Raw genomic sequence first — 19517 nt, forward strand, 5'->3', positions numbered from 1 at the left:
ACATTTTCTAAAGAACAGAAAAGACTTCAATTTTCATGGATTATATTTATGGTTTGATGTGGTGGTCTTAATTGCTGCTTCGTAGTTAAAATTAAAGAGCAGAACAACTTGTGGAAAAATATTATTGTATCTTTTTTATTAAAGTCACAGGTCAGGCCAATTTATAGATATCTCCCCATAATGCAGACATCCTTTGGCTCACTGAAAGGATTCAGCACAAGCACCGACATTTCTTGTTCATTGTTGAGAGCACTGCTGTAGCCAACGAGCATTAGAGGATTTGGAGATGTTTACAAGTCTAAGCCTGGCGATATATTATTGGATGTTAGAACACAAAGAATCACCAATTTATGTGTGAACAACCTCCTCTGACAAGATGCTCTGCAGTTCTTATCCCTGAGTCTAATGCAGCTTTAAATTTACATACATGACATTATGGGTAAGATTGCTCTAAAATTATTAACTTTGCCTCAATGTATCTCATCAACCACTGTTTTCTCCCATGGAAAATCTTTATTTAAACTTTACAGCATTAACCTCTTGAGCTTGGTGGGCCCAGTAACGGGCCCATCTGACACCTGCTCATGTTGATCTATTTATAGAAATGGCCAAAACACAGTCACATGGTGTTTCGCCTTTCACAATGGGGCTTTAAAATTTTTAAACCCTGTTTCAATATTATTTTTCACAAATCCTTTTAGTTTCATAGCTGCGTAAATAAATAAAATGAGATTTAAATTCCACCTGACATGACTCTTTCGAGAGTAATGCAACAGCAGGTATTCATTTTTAGCCACAACCCTTAATGCAGTGTTTTTCAATCCTGGTCCTCAAGGCACCCTGCCCTGCATGTTTTAGATGTTTCCCAGCTTTCACACAACTGTAATCAATTGATAGCAGATTATCAGGCTTTGCTGAGCTGCAATTATCTGATTCAGGTGTGCTGAACCTCAGAAACATCCAAAACATGCAGAGCAGGGTGCCTTGAGGACCAGGATTGAAAAACACTGCCTTAATGCATCACTGGAAACTAGAGCCTCAGGTCTTTTCAAGGAGGTGTTCTGCAACGATTTCAGGTGATCTTACCTGCATGCGTTACATAAGCTTGCTGTTTTATTCTTATTTACTATTCAGTTTGGTGACATACTGGTAAATTTCAATGAAACAACAGCTAAATCTTTTTTTTTTTTTTTGAGTTTTTACGGCAGTAGTGGCTCGTTTTTATGGATAGTAGGCTGACAGGAAAGGGGGTATGAGAGAGGGGGAGAGACACGCGGGAAAGGACCACAGGCCAGTTCGAACCCGGGTCGCCAGCGTTGAGGACTAAGGTCTCCATGCATGGGTCATATGCGCTAACCACTGCGTCACCAAAGCACACACAACAGCTAAATCTTAGGAGAATAATGTAAATCCTTATATTTGTCTGACCAGATTTCCTTTTATGAATGGAAAAATTAATTTGGCACATTTTGGCCATATTTGGCACCACCTTGCCAAAATTAAATTTCCGCCTTGCACACTGCCCACTAAAACCTTTGTGGAATAAACATGCTTCAAGTTATTCAGTCCACATTTGCCTGAGATACAGTCAAGATGTAGATCTATAAAGTCTGAAGGTTCATCCAGAGGTTCAAATGGGCTGTCATTGTTTTTTTTCAGTGTTTATTTTGGAAAACATTTTGGCAAGGCTAAATATTTTTATATTTTTTCTTTGTTTAATAACCTATAAATCAGACATTGTGACATTTAAAATAGTGCTTCCTCCTCAAAAATATTCCTCAATGTCTTTCTGTCACACAAATAAAAGCACTTGTATTTCCAGTTTATTGTTTGGAAGCTGTACTTGCTTTAATACACGTTTATAATTTCAGGCAGAATTTTCTCCTAAGACCCTCTGGGCTTAAGGGGTTAATTGACCTACCAATGAATGCTGCGAGTAAAAGACAATGAATAAAAAAACAATTACTCAGTCAAGACCCAATACATTTGTTTGGCATATTTTTACATCAGGTAAGATTCTTTCATAAGCAGTCTCTAAAAAATGACACGTGAAGGAAAGCTCTACGTTTACATCTTTAAGCTTTCTCTACTCAAATCTTTCCGGAAAAGAGATCACTAAGAACAGACACTTAAAATAACACTTTTTAAGGTTTATGTATTAAATTACTATGAGACATGACAGCAAATTTTGACAGCAATTATAACCGTCCTCAGACCAGATTGGCTCAAGGTTATAGATGGCACCATGCACCCTTCTTCAGAAAGTCGGCCCAGAATGCCAGTTAAAGAAGCATTTTATACATGTATAGTGTCACACCCTGCCACATCATCAATTCTCGCCTTATTACATCATACACGTTTGTAAATGAGGAGACTTCACTGGCTCCAGCCTTATCAAAATATTACACAGTGATATATAAGATCAAGGACAACCCAAATGCACAGTGGCAGAGCTATCTGTTAAGAATAATCCACTCTATACATACAGTATGCTTCAATTTCATTCCCAAATTTTTGATACCTACATAATGAAGATGATAACTTTTTGTCCTGACAGAAGAAATGTCCTAATGAGATAAACTGCTTGGGAAAACATTGTCCTTGACACGTAACAGGCAGGCAATATTAAAGGTCACAAGCACATAGTCTAATAATAAAACTAATCTCAACTGATGCATAATTTTTTATCATTGATTACTTGGGGGTACATTTATCTTATGAGAAGGCTTTTATATAGTCCTTTATTTCCAATACAAAATTGCAAAACAATGGGAGTTTAAGTATAGATCTGCTGGTGTAACTGGAGAATAGTCAGTGTCATCAAAGTTATTTGAGAGTGCCTCAAAAAGTTTCTTGCTGCATAATCCCAATTGCCCCTGTTGTTGCTGTCCACCTTGAATCATATAGTTGTGCGGCTCTGAGATTTGGCCATTTTTTTTTTTAGCCAACTCATCCTTTAATAGAATGAAAACCAGGACAGAAATAATGCATAATTTCACAACCTTACAGGGGCAATATTATTTTTTTCTTGCCATGACCAGGATGTCCATTTAACTTTTCTAACACACTCCCCAGAGTTATCAGCTTGCAGTACAAATAAAGAGGTGTTTATGTGCCAGTATGCACAGCCAAGTCCTGGGGCATAATTTTCTTGTTATTTTCTAAATGGGCCAGTTTTGTTATTATATTTATCTTTCTCTCAGCTCTTTATATCCTTCATCGTTTGCCAAAATCACTAGGCTGCTTTGCATACAGTCATTTTACAAGCCGCAGTTTGGTTTAGGTTACCTTAAAATCAGAATTCATTGGAACATATATATAATACTGCAAGATTATTTACAAAATTTTATTATACAGTCGATATTTTGCTGTTAGAAAATACAACACACTATCATTCTTCTATCATTCTTCTAAAACCTACTCACAGTGGATGAAATAAGTATTGAACATGCCACCATTTTTCTCAGTAAATACCTTTCTAGAGGTGCTATTGACATGACGTTATCACCAGATGTCAGTAACAATCCATCCAACCCCCACATACAAAGAAATTAAACCATACATGTAACAATTTAAGTTATGTACTAAAGTAAAATAGCACATGGAAAAAGTATTGAACACACGTAGAAAGGGTTAAGAAAGGCCAGAAGCATTCTCACCCTGTTGTCTGGAAAAGTTAATCAGCTGGTTCAGCCCCAAAAAGAGATGGAGGAACTGGATTCAACAAGTCATCTCTATGTCATGTATTTGTTCTGCTCAACTACTGAAACAGGTGAGTCCAATCTGCACAGGTTTGTTCACTCTACAGATTGGACTAACCTGGTTCAGTGGCTGGGCAGAACAATTACATGACATGGAGGTGACTTGTTGGCTCCGGATCCCCCATGTCTGGTCACAAATGATGGCCTTTAAAAAGGTGTCTCTGTTAACACACAAGAAACATCTCATGATGGGTAAATGCAAAGAGCATGTCAAGACCTTTGCAACCTTTAATGATGGCATTGGTTACAGAAGGATTTCGAAACTTCTGAATGTTCCAGTGAGAACTGTTGGGGCCATAATCTGGAAGTGGAAATAACAGAATTTCACCTTAAGTCGACCATGACCAAGTGCTCCTCACAAGATTACAGGGGAGTGAAAAAACTTATGAGAAGAGTTTTCCAAGAGCCAAAGAACACTTGTGGAGAGCTTTAGAGAGATCTGTAATTAGCAGGTGATGCACTTAACCACCATAGCCTGTATTCTGTATTCACCACGCAAGACTCCTTTGCTGAAGAAAAAGCATGATGAAGCTTGCTTAATATTTGTTGCACAACATTTAGACAAGCCTCTGAAATACTGGGAGAATATATTCTGGTCAGATGAGACCAAAACTGAACTCTGAATGCCTTGATACACATCATCTTTGGAGGTCAAAAGGCACTGCACATGGCCCCAAAAACACCATACCAACAATGAAGTTAGGTGGGAACATCATGGAGTGTGGCTGTTTTCAGCATACTGTACTGGCAAACTTTAAATAGTTGAAGGGAGGATGAATGAAAAAATGTACAGAGACATTCTTGATAAAAATTTATTGCTATCTACCAGGATGATGAAGATAAAACATGGGTGGACATTTCAGCAAAACAATGACCCTAAACACACAGCCGAGGAAACTTGATTAGTTTCAAAGAAAGAAAATAAAGCTCCTAGAATGACCTAGTCAATCACCTGACTTGAATCCAACAGAAAATCTATGGAAAAAAAACTAAAGATCAGAGTTCATAGAAGAGGGTCATGAAACCTTCAAGATTTGTAGATAGAGTGGAAGAATGGGCCAAAATCAAACCTGAGCAATTCATTTAACTAATTTATCCATACAGTAGGCATCTTGAAGTTGTAATTGCAAACATAGGGTTTTATCCAAATTATTAGGTAAATGTCAATAATTGTGTTCAATTCTTTACCCAGTGCCATTCCACAATATTACACATAACTTAAGTGCTGGACCTCTATGGTTTGAGTTCTTTGAATGAGTGGATTGTATAGATTGTTACCGACATCTGATGAAAATGTCAGGTCAAAACCACCTCTAGAAATATATTTACTGAGAAAAATTGTGACGCGTTTAATACTTATTTCACCCGCTGTATGTCACTTAATTTACAATGAAAACAAATATTTAATATATGCATATCTTTAGTGACTCTCTTCTTTGTGAGTTTTATGCAACATATAATCCTTTGTGTGCTCTAAAAAAATTTTTTTCAAGCACTACCTTAAGACCCAGTACCTTTGTCAAACACACAGTTAAATAATCTTGCACACATATTGTATATTGATTACATATTACTGACCACACGGCACTGATCTAACAATGCAAGTGGGGTTTTATCAGCACAAACCTCTTTTTACTGTTTTTTTGTTCTTGATTCTTGATGGCAGACCTCTCTGACAGATACACTATTTTGGAAATGCAACTGCAGTTATGTAATACTTAAACGAGTATTAGTACTTCCAAAAAAGTTAAAATAAAAATCCACTGGACTTTTTTTCCAAGCTTAAAGACGTTTCACTTTTTCACTTCATCCAGGAAGTTTTTTCAATTCCAAATTTTGAATGGAAAAAGCCTCATAGATGGGAAGCAAAACTTCTTTAAATGTCTTCAAACTTGGAAACAAAGTCCAGTGGATTGTTATTTTAACTTTTTTGGAATGACTATGACCTGGATGACTGAGAATCTTTACCAGCATTAGTATTGCTATCAAATGAGGGTCTCTGTTTATTTTGTAATCTTTACTGTTTAAAACAGATCAACTGCTTTGAAAAAAGTTAAATAAAATACCTTCTATGTCAATTTGGTAAATAATAATTTGTTCAAAATATTACAATACAATTAATCACATATACAATAAATTCGCTTGCTAGTTGTTGTTTACCACTTTACCCAATTTCATAAACTCGCTTTTTTTTTTTTTCTTAAACAGAATTTCTAAACAACGTGTATTGTGTTCTCCACCATACTGTTATATCAATGAAAGGGGAAGCAAATGTTAAGAGTAAATAAAAAAAAAAACACTTTTTAATTTTTATATTTCACTTTACTTATTTTTGTTACCAGTTTTTTTTTTAGAAAGTTCTGAAAAGCAAAATTACAGGGCATAGCATGTACAATGATTAAGTATAACATTATGACCGCTTGTCAAATCCTTTGCTGGTGGCCTGCATGTTTCTGTAAGGTATTATCAATGGAAGCATTCGATAAAAAATAATTTAAAAAAGAAATAAAATTTGTGGTTTCTTTCAGACATTTCCATCCATTTCATTGTAAAAAACGATACAAGGGACATCGACTTTAAACTGTAGAGGATCTATTACATCCTGTATAGGAAACAGACAGAAAATCATGTTGGTTTGTCTCTACTGCTGAGGATCAATAAATTACTTTAGTGTTGAGCTTCGTGTTGCTGCATCTAGTTCATTTATGTTTCCGACTGTGAGCTCTTATGGGAAAAACAGAGCATTTGATATATAGAAAACAAAGAGATCCTCTGTGCTTTTAAACCACAGGGTATCTGACAGTGAAAAATGGTTGCATAGATAAATACTGGCACTCTGTGAGAGTTTATTTTGTGATGTGAATCTTGTACAATGTGGTACAATGATGACATTTTGCATTTTCATCTTATTGCCTGAGTGGTAGGAAATTTTAGACTTTTCTGTTTTCATATATTAATTTATATATTTACTCACTATAAAAGTTTTCACTCAGTCTGTTTCACCTGCAAGGCCACACAGTTCTCCTGCGTGAGGGTGTTTGTAGACCAGACATAGCTACTTCCCGAAAAAAACAGATTCTTTCTCAAGGATTATTCATAACATGTTACTGTTTAACCAAAGTGTCTAATTTATTTTGACTCTGACAACTTTCCATTATTGTGAGTAAGGGGAACACACTGTTTTATGTTGTAGTGTACAATTAATTTAAAAAAGAACTTTAGGCAAGGCTATCATTTTCTTTATTTAATCAAAGATATATCAGGAAAGTTATGATAGTGGTTTGTTAGAGAAAGAAGTCTTTTAAGGCTCTCTATTACAATGAATAATATCAATATTTATAATATGAAGCTTTCCTTGATTTGTTTCTGTTGTGTATTTTCAGGCTGAAATTACCGTATTTTCACGACCATAAGGGGCACCGTACTAAAAGGCGCACTCTCAGTTATGTGTCCCATTTCTGTATTTAACACACACATAAGGCGCACCGGACTATAGGGCGCGTTTTTTATATACAGGTATATGTCCTCTACTACCTTTAAATACCTCTACTGCGTATTTAAAAATACAGCGGGGGCAAAACTGAGTATGACTGTGCTTTATTCATGTATTTATTACAAAGTATTAATCAAACCTGGGTGCTGGCCGTGAGACAGACACATCGCAGATGACACAGCGCTGTGATCACTACTAAATTAACTTCAAATCCTGAAACCTGCCGACGGAATTTGTTCGCTTTTATTACCGGTATCCTGGTGCCTGCAGTTTAAATTATTTAGATGAAAAACACCTGCCAGCCGCCGCGTGAACCCGGAGGCTACCCAGCCTAGAGGCTGCTGATGAAGGGATTTCTACTGTCGGTGCACCGCTGGTATGTGGGGGTCTGAGCGCCTCTGACAGAAATAGATAATCTGGATGAACTGACTGCAATTATGAAGTTTTCAGGTGGACTTTCTCACTTAAAAACATATTAAAACTACTTTATTCCCACTGATCACAGCAAATATAGCTGCAAGATTTAGATTATTTAGATGAAAAAACACCTGCCAGCCGCTGCGGTGAAGAGGAGGAGACCCGGCCCAGAGGCTGCTGTTGAATTAAGTTTTCAGGGAGAAAAATACAGCGGGAGCAAAACTGAGTATGATTGTGCTTTATTCATGTATTTATTACAAAGTATTAATCAAACCCATCAAAGTTATCATCCTCTGTTTCTGAATTAAACAGCTGCGCTAAATCAGACATGCCAATTTCCCCTTCTTCGCTGTAAGAGTCACTTTCCGTGCTCCTCAGAAATAATGCCGGCTTTTGCGAAAGCTTGAACAACAGAGCCAGCAGACACGTTAGTCCAAGCATCTGCAATCCATCCGCAAACGGTGGCGTAACTTGCCCGGCGCTGCCTTCCACTTATCCTGAAACTGTGGTCTTCGTCTGTCATCCATCGCTCCCACGCCGCTTGCAGCCTTACTTTGAACGGCCGCTTCACACCGATGTCGAGCGGTTGATGTTTCTTTGTCAGACCTCCCGGGATAACGGTGAGCACAGCATCCATTTGATTCACCATGTTTTTCTCATCAGCTGTGAGATGGGCACGCATGGAGTCACAGATTAACAGAGATGGTGATGCGTGGAAAAAAACACCTGTTCTCCTCACATACACCTCCCTCAGCCACGCTTTCATCATCTCCTCATCCATCCAGCCCGTTTCATTTGCATTAATATCATATGTCATCAGAGCGCTGTGTCTGTCTCGCTGTCAGCTCCTAGATCAGCTTCTCTGATTGGTTGATGCGGCGCGTCCAGCAGCAAAACTTCAATTTTTCCATCTCCAGCAGCAGCAGCGCGTTGGCAGATGCTTAAACGCTCCTGCTGCTCAAAACGCGCTGCCGGACCTTTTGCTGCACCTATACGCGCGTCAACCATTGACTTTGCATGTAAACTCGCTGCTTCTGCTGCACCTGCTGGGTCCGGTTCACACCGATGTCGAGCGGTTGAACAGCAAGCACAGCGTTAATTTGTTTCCCCATGTTTTTCACATCAGGTGTGAGATGGGCACGCATGGAGTTACATATTAACAGCGATGGTGATGAGTGGAAAAAAAACACCTGGTCTCCTTACATTCAGCCACTCTTTCATCATCTCCTCAATGAGGTGGTCTCAAAAGTCGCAGTTACAACACACATAGGGCGCACCGCACCAAAGGGCGCACCGCACATTTTGAGGGAAAAAAAAGACGTTTAAGTGCGCCTTATAGTCGTGAAAATACGGTACTAAAATCCCTTGGATAATAAAGCTGAATATAGAAGTAATTTTTTTTCATTCACTTTCATTTAGATATACCCAAGCATTCACCTTAGTAGGGAGTTATGTCCACAGCTCTAAAACGTGATTTGTGAGAGGTGGTTTAAGGCAAATATTAAAACTATGTCACAGATTAAAAATAATGTACTGTATGAGTAAATAAAAAAAATGTTTCTTACTTTTACATTACATATTTTGACATCAGCTATTTTTATTTGGCCTTTTTTTTTGGGACCTTTTGTCCTTTATATCATTGCAATGTCACTTACAGTACCCCAGTTTGTTGGAACACTACCTTTCAGTCCTAGTTTTTTTTTTTTTCCCTACTTTTTATTCACATTTATTTTTCTGAGGGGTTTACTTGTGCACTGTATACCTGGGGTTGCCTCCTAAAACATACCAAAATAACAATTCCCCTACTGCACATTTTTAATTTACTATTTGGAAAAAAAGAGAAAGCATGAGTTGGATAAAGACCAGATTTATTTTTCAGTTCGAGGATTTTGCCATATGCCTGGCAAAGTAGCCATTAGTGTTTCAGAGGGGGAGTTCAGCTGCAGAAATGCCAAACATGAGTTTCCTAGCTTTTGTTTCTGTGAAGCACAATACTTCACATATAAATATTCCAAACTGACCAACACTAAAAGCTGCTCTGGCGCGATGAATAAGAATCAGGTTCATAAGTGTTACCATAGTTGACAGTGATTATAGTGTTCCTTTTGAACACTTTCAGACACTAGTGAACAAAATATATTCACTTGACTAACTCGTTTGTTTTATGATACAATAAACATAATTAAATACCATTATTTATTTAATTCTTAACAGCACTATGTGTTTGAATACCAAAAAGACAGAAATCTAAATCAAAGGGGGAGATCACATTCATAAGAGTAATAGACTAAATGATTTTGAGATAAGGCTGAGTCAGCCTAGTATAAGGTGTTTGAATGAGAGATTTTATCTCTGACTTTGACGTATGAAGGTACTGAATTATCAACCACAGGGCCAAAAAAATAAACTTGGCCCCCAGTCTGCACAAAGTAAGAGGATATCTTGTCAACATTAAGATCTCAGTTTATTTTGCATTTAACATTTCTGTCCCGCTCAAAAAAAGAGATAAATGTGCATTGTTCCATTCTCAGATTTAAATTGAAAACTCTAAAATGTCTAGAATGAGTACAGTGTGATCTAAAAAAAATAGAGAGGCAAAAAGAAATCTTGCCCTTGGCTACTTATTAAAATGTTATTTACTATGATCATCACTCAGAATTAAACTTAATTTTGAAACCTTTTGAGATGTTGTTTTAATGTCTTTGATATATCAAACATTTTACTCATTCTTAATCCGTGTATCATTCGTTCTTTCTATTTTCAATTGCCAATCAAAAAACAAAAAATAAAAAATTGACTGGTTATTTTGTTTTTTATCGTTAAACCAAAAACGAAAAAAGGATTGGTTTTTCATATTTCAATTCTAAGCTCAGATCAAGAATACGAAATGGAAAAACGGACAGCAACGCAGAATTTGATTTTAATATTTAATCGGTACAGTTTACATGACCCGGAAGTTTGGTGGAGCGTTAGCTAAAAAAACAATTGGCTTACTCCCACCACGTTCGATCAAACTGCACCAGATAAGGCAGTCGGACCTATCAGCCATGGACAGTTACGTTTTATTTCGAGGATCCAAGCGTGTGACTCTTGAGGAGGACATGACAACGGAGAAAATTTGCAGGATTTTCCAGGTATAACTTTTTTCTTGAAACTTTTCTGTGCACTGTACTTTTAACTAGCAACAACAAACAGCTTCTCGATCAACATAGTGTGTGGTTCTAGCGTCGCCATGGTAGCCACTTCATTACCCCAACTGCTGCGCAAAGAGCTATTTCCGGGTCACGTAAACTGAACCGATTAAATATTAAAAACAAATTCTGCGTTGCTGTCCGTTTTTCCATTTCGTATTCTTGATCTGAGCTTAGAATTGATATATGAAAAACAAATCCTTTTTTCGTTTTTGGTTTAACCATAAAAAACAAATAACAAAATAACCAGTCAATTTTTTATTTTTTGTTTTTTGATTGGCAATTGAAAATAGAAAGAACGAATGATACACGGATTATTCTTTCATATGTTTTGCCCCTTTTCTTTTCTTCAGTAAGATCACCTATATTGTATGCTTTTGTTATTCTTTGTTTGGCTGTGGACATTCGGCACACCCTCCTTCCTCTTTTCCAGCTTAACTGCAGTCAATCTTTTTTTGAAAAAATTAGAATTCCCACATTAACCCTATATTTGGTGTATTGGGTTTTGGAGTAAATAGAAGAACTTTTTAAGTAGAATCATTTCAATGTAATTGTACTTTTTTAGTTTATTCCAAGCAGCAGATAATAGACAACTCTATGGCGACATGAGTGAAGTATAGAGGTTTTCGGTAATTAATGTTTGAACTGAATTATCTTCAATCTTTTTTCTGTTTATCCTCTTTTAGAGGTGCCACTGCTGTTTGTTATATGTTGTGGTTAGATTTCAGCTTTTAAGTGAAGCTGCGTTGCTACTCTATTGAGTGCTAACAGCATTGTTCACTCACCATTTCACTGAATCTAAGGTTTCCTACTGATAAAATACGGGTCATTCATTTCTCCATATTGTGATCCTCATTCTTTTCATTTTTTGCAACTCAGAAATAAAAATAAAGAACCCCTGTTATATGAAGCTCCGTGTGCTGTATTACTGATCTGTAGTACCTTGCAGCTTTAGGAGACGTTTGCTGTGAGACTCCACTGTCTGGTGCTGTTGAACGACTCTATGTCTCTGAAATAGGCCTATATTTAAACCCCAGTAGCGTGATCAAATAGGGAGAGCAGTCAGTGGAACCCAATGTCTTCCACTGCTGCTCATGGTGTAGGCAATTGTGTGTCACTTTACCTACAGTCTTTTTTTCCTGCAGTAGCCTTGATAGTTCATCATACTTTGTCAGCTTCTAGTTTTAAATCTCACGTTGTAATCGGTGCAATGATGCATTTTGATGTGCTTCCCCTCAGAAGAATTTTTCCATAGCTAGATGCAAACTATGCATTTTTCCCAAAGCACAAAAGTTCCACATCACAGCTCTTAGGATTTGCTGCTGCACTGCACAGTGAAGGAAAGAGTGTGAGACCTTGCAGGCAGAGCCTGTACAGGCTCCAAAGTAAGAGATAGAGTCGATCCGTTTTAGTGATCAGTGACAAAAGGAGGTGATAGGCGATGATCACACATACCTTTTTATGAAAATCGGCCCACAACTTGTTAAGGTAATGGAAAAGCTTGAAAACTGGTCTGGAAGTCCTTGAAAAGTACTATATTTGACCATGAAAAAGGTGTATGAACCCTGTCTAATAATGTTACAAAAAAATGCCCATCTGCTTCAGCTTCATTAGTTGAAGCATCAAATTATTATCATCTTAGATATGTAGTCAGGGGCGAAGCATAGAGAGCTCTGTATAACCTCTGAAGTAGAATCTCCTAAAGAAGCTGGTAGGGTACAGATTTCCTTTCTTTGTCAGTGGGTGATTTAAACAGAAAATGACATTTTTAGCAGTGGAGTTTTTGACAGTTTTGTTGCAAAAGGCTTACTTCTTCCTACAGGAATAATGTTTGCTGCCAGGCATCATAATTCTCACATGTAATGATACCCTTACTCATTAGCAACCACTACAGAACAAGGAAAGAGTGATTGTAGTTGGAGTATATCTCCAACAGTGAAAAGAAGTAAACACAAATGAGTCTGTTGAAGAAGTGTAAAATTATAAATACTAACCGAACAGGTGTGTCAGTTGCAGGTAATGTTGAATGTTTGACTCGGACTAAACAAATACATTTTCATGTCAAAACGTATAAAATCAGAAATGAACTCAACTCCTGCTCATGAAAGAAAACTAGTTATGGAATGAAAGTAAATGACCCTGAAAGCAGAATGGCCTCTAAGAAACATTCTTTCTCTCATCTTGTGTCAATGTCTCCTCTGCTCTCGTTTGCACTGCAGCCACAGGATGGATTTTAAAGTATCTCCCTATTATCCATTTAAAATACAAACCATCTGTGTCACCATGTTCATGGCCGCTGAATGATTTGTTACATTATTTCATTTTACACATTTAAATAAGCCAAGGATAAAATAAATGTTATGAAAAAAGTTATGACGTATTGAACAAAGGCATTCTGAAAGCCATTAGAATTGTCTAAGGTCATCGGGTGAATGCAAAAGAAATGCACTTTATTGTAGCATTAAATATGCTGGGCCCATTCAGCTGCAGATACACCTAACACATAGATTTCCTCTTCAAAACACTCATGCTATCACAACAAAGATAAGGTTATTGGAAGCCCATTCTTCCTGTTCACCCTTCTATCCACTCTTTAAACATAACTTTACAAACCTTAACTCTTAATCAAGTAGGAAATCATTGTTACTCTTTGGATCAGAGCAGCTGTAATTCCCTCAAACATTTTGAAAGGTAAACCATTTAAACATCTTGTTTCCTTTTAAATTATTGCTCTCAAGTTTCGAGTTTTATTAATTAATCTGAATCTTATCTTAAATAATTCATTATGGAAACAGCTGGCCTTCCTTTTACCTCTAGGCTAAAAACTCAAGCCTGTTGGAACCTTATCTTTTAAAATACATCTGTAAGGAAATAAAGATACACAAATAGATTTAAATTCAGTCAAAAGTACAGTGAAGCCCTGTTTGACATCAACTAAACATGTTTCTGTCTGTTTTATTAAAAACACCTTTGTGTCACACTTAATACAGCTTTAAGATATATCTGTTTGGTCCACACATAAAAAAGAAAAAAAAATTATGATGTTAAGCATTTCTATCTAAGGTAGAAATCCGGTCTAGTCAATGATGTGTTCTGAGATGGCTGCAAAAAAAAAAAAAAAAAATAGTTTTCAGCCAATCAGATTTGTTTTCTACTGAAGGCAAAGTGAAAAGTAATTAATCTTCCCTGAGGTCATTCAGAACAGTCAACAGCCTGCACTTACAGCCCCTTTGAAAGTCAGGGAACTCTAAAGCGCTTTACACTGCGTTCAGTCATTCACCCATTTACACACAGTCAATTAACATTGGGAGGGCTATTAGTGGAGATTAGTTAAAAAAATTTTTATTTGATCTTTTGCTTTTAAACCATTAAGATAAACCTCAACAAATAAAGTGATAGATTAATTATAAGTCTGCATTTTGAGTTATTGAGCTCCTGAACAAATCTGAAAGAGGCTGTCTCATCTCACACCTGATACCCACACAGCTGTATTTTAAATAATAGCTCAAACTAAAGGAATAAATCGAAGAACTGCCCACAAGATTGCATGTTAAGATTGCAAGATTATAGACACAGTTACTTAACTCATTTACAGTAACCTACAGTATGCGGTCAGCTATTTACTTCACTGTTGCAGCGCCATAAAAAAAAAAAAATGGTGCATTTGTTACATTGACATATAATATAGATGATAATTTATAAAAACATGCATAAATAAACAAAAAATAAATACATGAATAAATAAAACAGCACAGGTATATACTTGATTCAGGTTTTTATTTATGTATTAGTTCCAAATAGGGGTTGACATTGGGGGCTTAAAGTTAATGAAAACAAAAACTTAAAAAAGAAAAAAATATGAACTGAGTGAATGGAAAAGGAACTCCAGGCAGGGCCAGGGGTCCTGTCATCTGGTTAAATGGTAAAAAATGAACAATTCAGATCAGGGCTTTGTTCTAACCTCACAGAACACACAACAAATTAAGCATTTGGCCAGCCGCCCTGCACGAGGATGTCATCAAAAGGGAATAAACACAATGCAAACAATGGTGGTGTTGTTCCTCTTCTCACTGTGAACTGCTGAACTGACCATTGCCACAGGAAAACAAAAAAAAAAACACAGATTACATTAATGTTGACTCGCAAGATACTCTTGTGTAAGCTCGGCCATAATGAGTCATTTCTCCCTCTAAATATATCCATAAATCTTGTATATTGACTTAAGGAATGATTGCTAATTTGATAATTTTTTTTATCTTTATCTAAACCCTAAAAGCAGCATAAACCATGGATTCTATTTTTCTATGAAAAACTACATTTGAAGAATAGATCATTGCCATTTTTCATTATTATTTTTTCCATTTTCTCTCACCATAACTGTTTCTTTTCCAGTCAAATATATTGCACTTTCTGATGTTGAAGAGGCTATAAAATGTATGTAGCAGTCTCTCCTATTGAGTATTTTCTAAGTGCTAGTTCTAATTTGCATTTATCTCTTTATATGGTTCAGAATTATTTGATCTGTATGGTGTCAACCAGTGTTTTTTCTTTTTTTTTTCGTTAAACACATTATCTCTGTTTTGTAATTACTATGTGATTGGGTGCATATTTTAAAGAACCTATGACAAATATGTATGCAGGAATATACCTTCACACACTTTTGCTTATGTTCCATATTCAATGTCCACATAGACATAGATAAAAACACAACAGACAACTTGATGATAGATTTACAAACCAACTTTTTCCACAAAGACATCGGGTAGCGTAACGCAAAGGATATGAAACTATTACAATAAGTAATTGTGGAAGGTCCAGATGACACATAAACTGCCTGAAATGTTACACCATTGTACACAGCAAAACACTGATACTGGACAGGTTCATTAAACAGCGTTCTCAAGGAGACATTATAACAACCTTAAGTTTCTGCATATATATCTTTTTTAAATTGACACCTCAAATGGTCTGTACACTGAGCAATCCGAGCCATATCGCAGAGCTGCTTCTGATGTTGTTACTCAGACAAGTACTTTTTATTGATATATTAAACTTTGGCCAGAGAAAAAGATGTTTGAAAACAAAATTCTTTTTCACCTTTAGTTCTCGATATTAACACAACCCTAACCCATAGTCAGCAGACGCTCACCAACTTATGACAGCCAAGGCTGCTGGGAAACAGAACTGACAAATTGTAAACATAAATTAGAAAATTATCCAAAGGTTCATACATCCTGTTTTGCAGTTGTTTAGTATGTAACCATACATATGTAATCTTCTTTCCCCATCCTTATGTGTCTCTTTGTAATCTACCTTAAAATGCCATTTAAATATTCCCTCCTTACCTTTTACAGATCTCTACTGCCTGTCTGATATCTGGAAACAGATCGCCTCTCCAACTTCCGACAACGTATCTTTGCTTGAATTCTAGGGTAAGCATATCTACATCTGGCTTCTTCTGACTCCGAATTTGACTGTGAGATATTTCCACATCTGTGATGTCTCTGGTATAACACTGCAGAGACTAAAGAGGAGTGCTGAAAGGTTCCTCTGCACTTTCTCTTTCCACAAGATCAAGCTGCTCCCCTTGGATCCCAGCCTTCCACTCACTCTCTGACATCACCAAAGCTGCTGCTTCCTCACCAGCTTCTCTGCACTGCAGGTTAGAGAAACTGATTATTCCTCCTCTAGATTGTTCAAGTCCCCAACCAACCTCCCGTCCACTCCACAGAGCTACTACTGTCAGAAGGCTCAGAACATAGGACCCAGAATTCAGTGGAGAGAGACAGTGATATATTCAAAAGAGAGTTTATTGAAATAGTGTGCATCTGCTTGTCTGCTGTGGTGGGAAACTGGAAATTCTGGCAAAATTCCGTCTGTGCCCAAAAGAAGGAGTGTTGTCCAGAGAAGTGAAACTGTTGCTTTTTACCAGAGATCTAGAAGAAAAGAGGAGCAGTATCCTTCAGCAGCCAGAGCACGTGTAGGAGCTGAAAGATCCAGTAGTGTAATCCAAGCCATGGTCAGAAGACAGATCCAAGGTAAGCAGCAGGCAGAATCAAGGTAGCAGTCCAGAAAACACAGAACAGGCGAACAAAGCAAACAGGGGCGGTCGAAAACTCAGAAGTCCAAGGGCAGAAAAAGATGACATAGACTTAGACAACTTTTATCGTGATTTTGTATACACAGAGTGTATACAAAACAAAATTTCATTTTGTACAGCTTTGATGACATTTCCATTTCTTAAAGTGCAGCAGTGACCAAATGTAAACAGTGTGGGAGAAAAAAACATGGTGCAAATATGCAGTGTTTTGGTGTCGTCAGTTTGATGCAGAGTCTGTGGCATGATTTCGAATTTTCTCAACAGTTAAGTTGTCTGATGGCGATGAGGAAGAAGCTGTTTTGGATACTGCTGGACCTGCATTGAATGCTGCGAAGCCTCTTCCCAGTTGGTGGGGTAGTGAGGGGTCATTGACAGGCAGCGCTGGGATGAAATGTCTTTTATGGAGGAAAGAGAGCGCCAAGGATCTTGTCTGCAGTTCTCACCACTCTTCTCACTTTCTTCCAGTCTGCAGCATTGCAGCCTCCACACCACACAGTGAGACAGCTGGTCAGAAAGCTCTCTATTGTGCTTCTGAAGAAGGTTGTGAGGATGGGAGGGGGCAGGTGGGCTCTCCTGATCCTGCTCAGGAAGTACATGCGCTCCTCTCTGTAGTCCTGGTCGTCTCTGATGAGGACCACCACTGTGGTGTCATCTGCAAACTTCACAATGTGATTAGTGGTGAACCTGGGGACGCAGTCATGTGAACAGCAGATAAAATTATCTGATCTGTTCTAATCTGCTCAGGAAGCACTTCAGGATACAGCAGAACTAATCACAGAGAATGCTAGACAGCATTCCCTGTGAATGCAGAAATTAAAATAAAGAACCCCTGTTATATGAAGCTAATGAGCAGAGGGCGGAGCAAAGCAGAGGAGAGCAACAAGGGGGGAAAAACAGCCTAAAGGTGCCAAGATCATTACAGCTAGTAGGGATCTGTTTCCCAAACATTATACCTGACTCTAATTTAATAACCATGGTTTCATATAAAAGTTGTCTGTCTTGTGACCAAAGTTCTAGGACTTCTGAGAAAACTTTTACCTGTTACTACATAAGGCAGGCGCTCTGCCTGGGTTACCAAAGAGTCTTTCACCTTTAAGTGGCTTTGAATGGCAATCTGATCTATTTAATAAAGAATTAGGCTGGCAATCAGTGCTGGGATTGATGTTGTTACATAATAACGAAATTAGTAACAGGGTTAGTTTTTCCTCAAAAAAATCGAATTACTTCTAACACACTGGTGCATATTTTACGATACTTGTAATGCAGGATGATACTACAACTTGATCAATCCATACAACTTTTTATCTTTGCTGCTGGAAGATTTTTACTGCAGGGATGAGCAGGGGGTTGAGACAAGCATAGGTGATGCCAATTCGTTAAGTGGAAGTAAGATGGAGGCATACTTGACAACAATTGGCTTAGAAGAAGTAGTGTGGGTGAATTTTCCTCATGCCTTAAACACAGGTTGAGAGGAGAAAGGATGGCGCAGAGTGACGGATTCACTGACAGCGTTCCTAAAGAAAAGCTGTAACTGAAGTCAGAGGCTAAATGCTCCTATGATTTGCTCATTATGTGTGGGAACAAAGACTTCATATTTGCTAGTTAGAAGTATCTGTAATCTTAGAGAAGCTCCTCACATCAGTTAACACTGACAGATTACTGCCTTTAATCAACACATCTTCCTCACTTTCTAATGATCGTTATACTGTATTCACTCATATGGTTTACTTGTTTTACACAGTGATACTGGAATTATTGAGTCAAGCTGAATAGCTAGTTTAAATCTATTGCAAAGTATATTGTTAAGTATAATGTTAAGTCGTTTTTTGGAAAAAACACTTTTTCTCACATTCTTGCCTATTTCATAGCAGGATAAATGCAAGAAAATAACACATATAACATCCATAACTGAACATTCAGGTTATTGGCTTTTTGCTCCAGCATTCCTTAACTTAGACAACTAAAGTATAATGAAGAAAAGAAGGAAATCACAAACAGCATCTAAAAATATCAATCCAAGACCTAAGGAGACTAAATTCAAATTTTATGGATTTTTTTCTACAGATGGAAGTTATAACTTAAAAATAAAAAAGAGAAATACAACAAAGCTGAGGCATCTATGGCGTCTGATAGGGTTTTTCAGACTTAACGGTATAGTGGAGGATTTTCACAAATTTTTGAAAAGACCCTTCCTCTCCACTTTTTTAAAAAACATGCACATGCACAACCCTGTATCCGCAAGAGGGGATGCCTAGTAAATGTGTGCGAGAGCATGCACAAACCCAAAAGATGCTATTTGCATCGCTCATACAAGCTTACTTTCCAAAAGAAGATTTACAATTTTTTCACTATGTCAAACTCACAACTGGTAAGTGAAAATAGGGCTGAGCACGTAGGACGGCCTTATGTAAACATATCACCAGAATGATTGACAATAAGAAGTACCACTTATTTTGATGATTCACTCAGAAAAAGAACATCCTCCATTATAGCCTTTATTCAGTCTGATAAAAAAGATAATATCTGAATGTGTTGAATTTCCCATTTAATTTGAA

At 37.2% G+C, this 19517-nt stretch overlaps 1 protein-coding gene and 1 long non-coding RNA gene across 2 annotated transcripts in view; one reads left to right on the plus strand and one right to left on the minus strand.

Annotated features, from left to right (window-relative positions):
- opn7b (opsin 7, group member b) overlaps positions 1 to 19517 on the minus strand; it is a 90849-nt gene that overhangs the window by 45155 nt on the left and 26177 nt on the right. The gene's annotated exons all lie outside the window — the stretch shown is intronic.
- LOC119774045 lies at positions 979 to 16517 on the plus strand. The gene is made up of 3 exons (XR_005279484.1): positions 979 to 1076; positions 16217 to 16294; positions 16435 to 16517. It is a non-coding gene; the product is annotated as an uncharacterized LOC119774045 (long non-coding RNA).

The sequence above is a fragment of the Cyprinodon tularosa genome, unplaced genomic scaffold (genome assembly GCF_016077235.1).
Source record: "Cyprinodon tularosa strain WSP-4 unplaced genomic scaffold, ASM1607723v1 ctg8, whole genome shotgun sequence".
Lineage (NCBI taxonomy): Eukaryota > Metazoa > Chordata > Actinopteri > Cyprinodontiformes > Cyprinodontidae > Cyprinodon > Cyprinodon tularosa.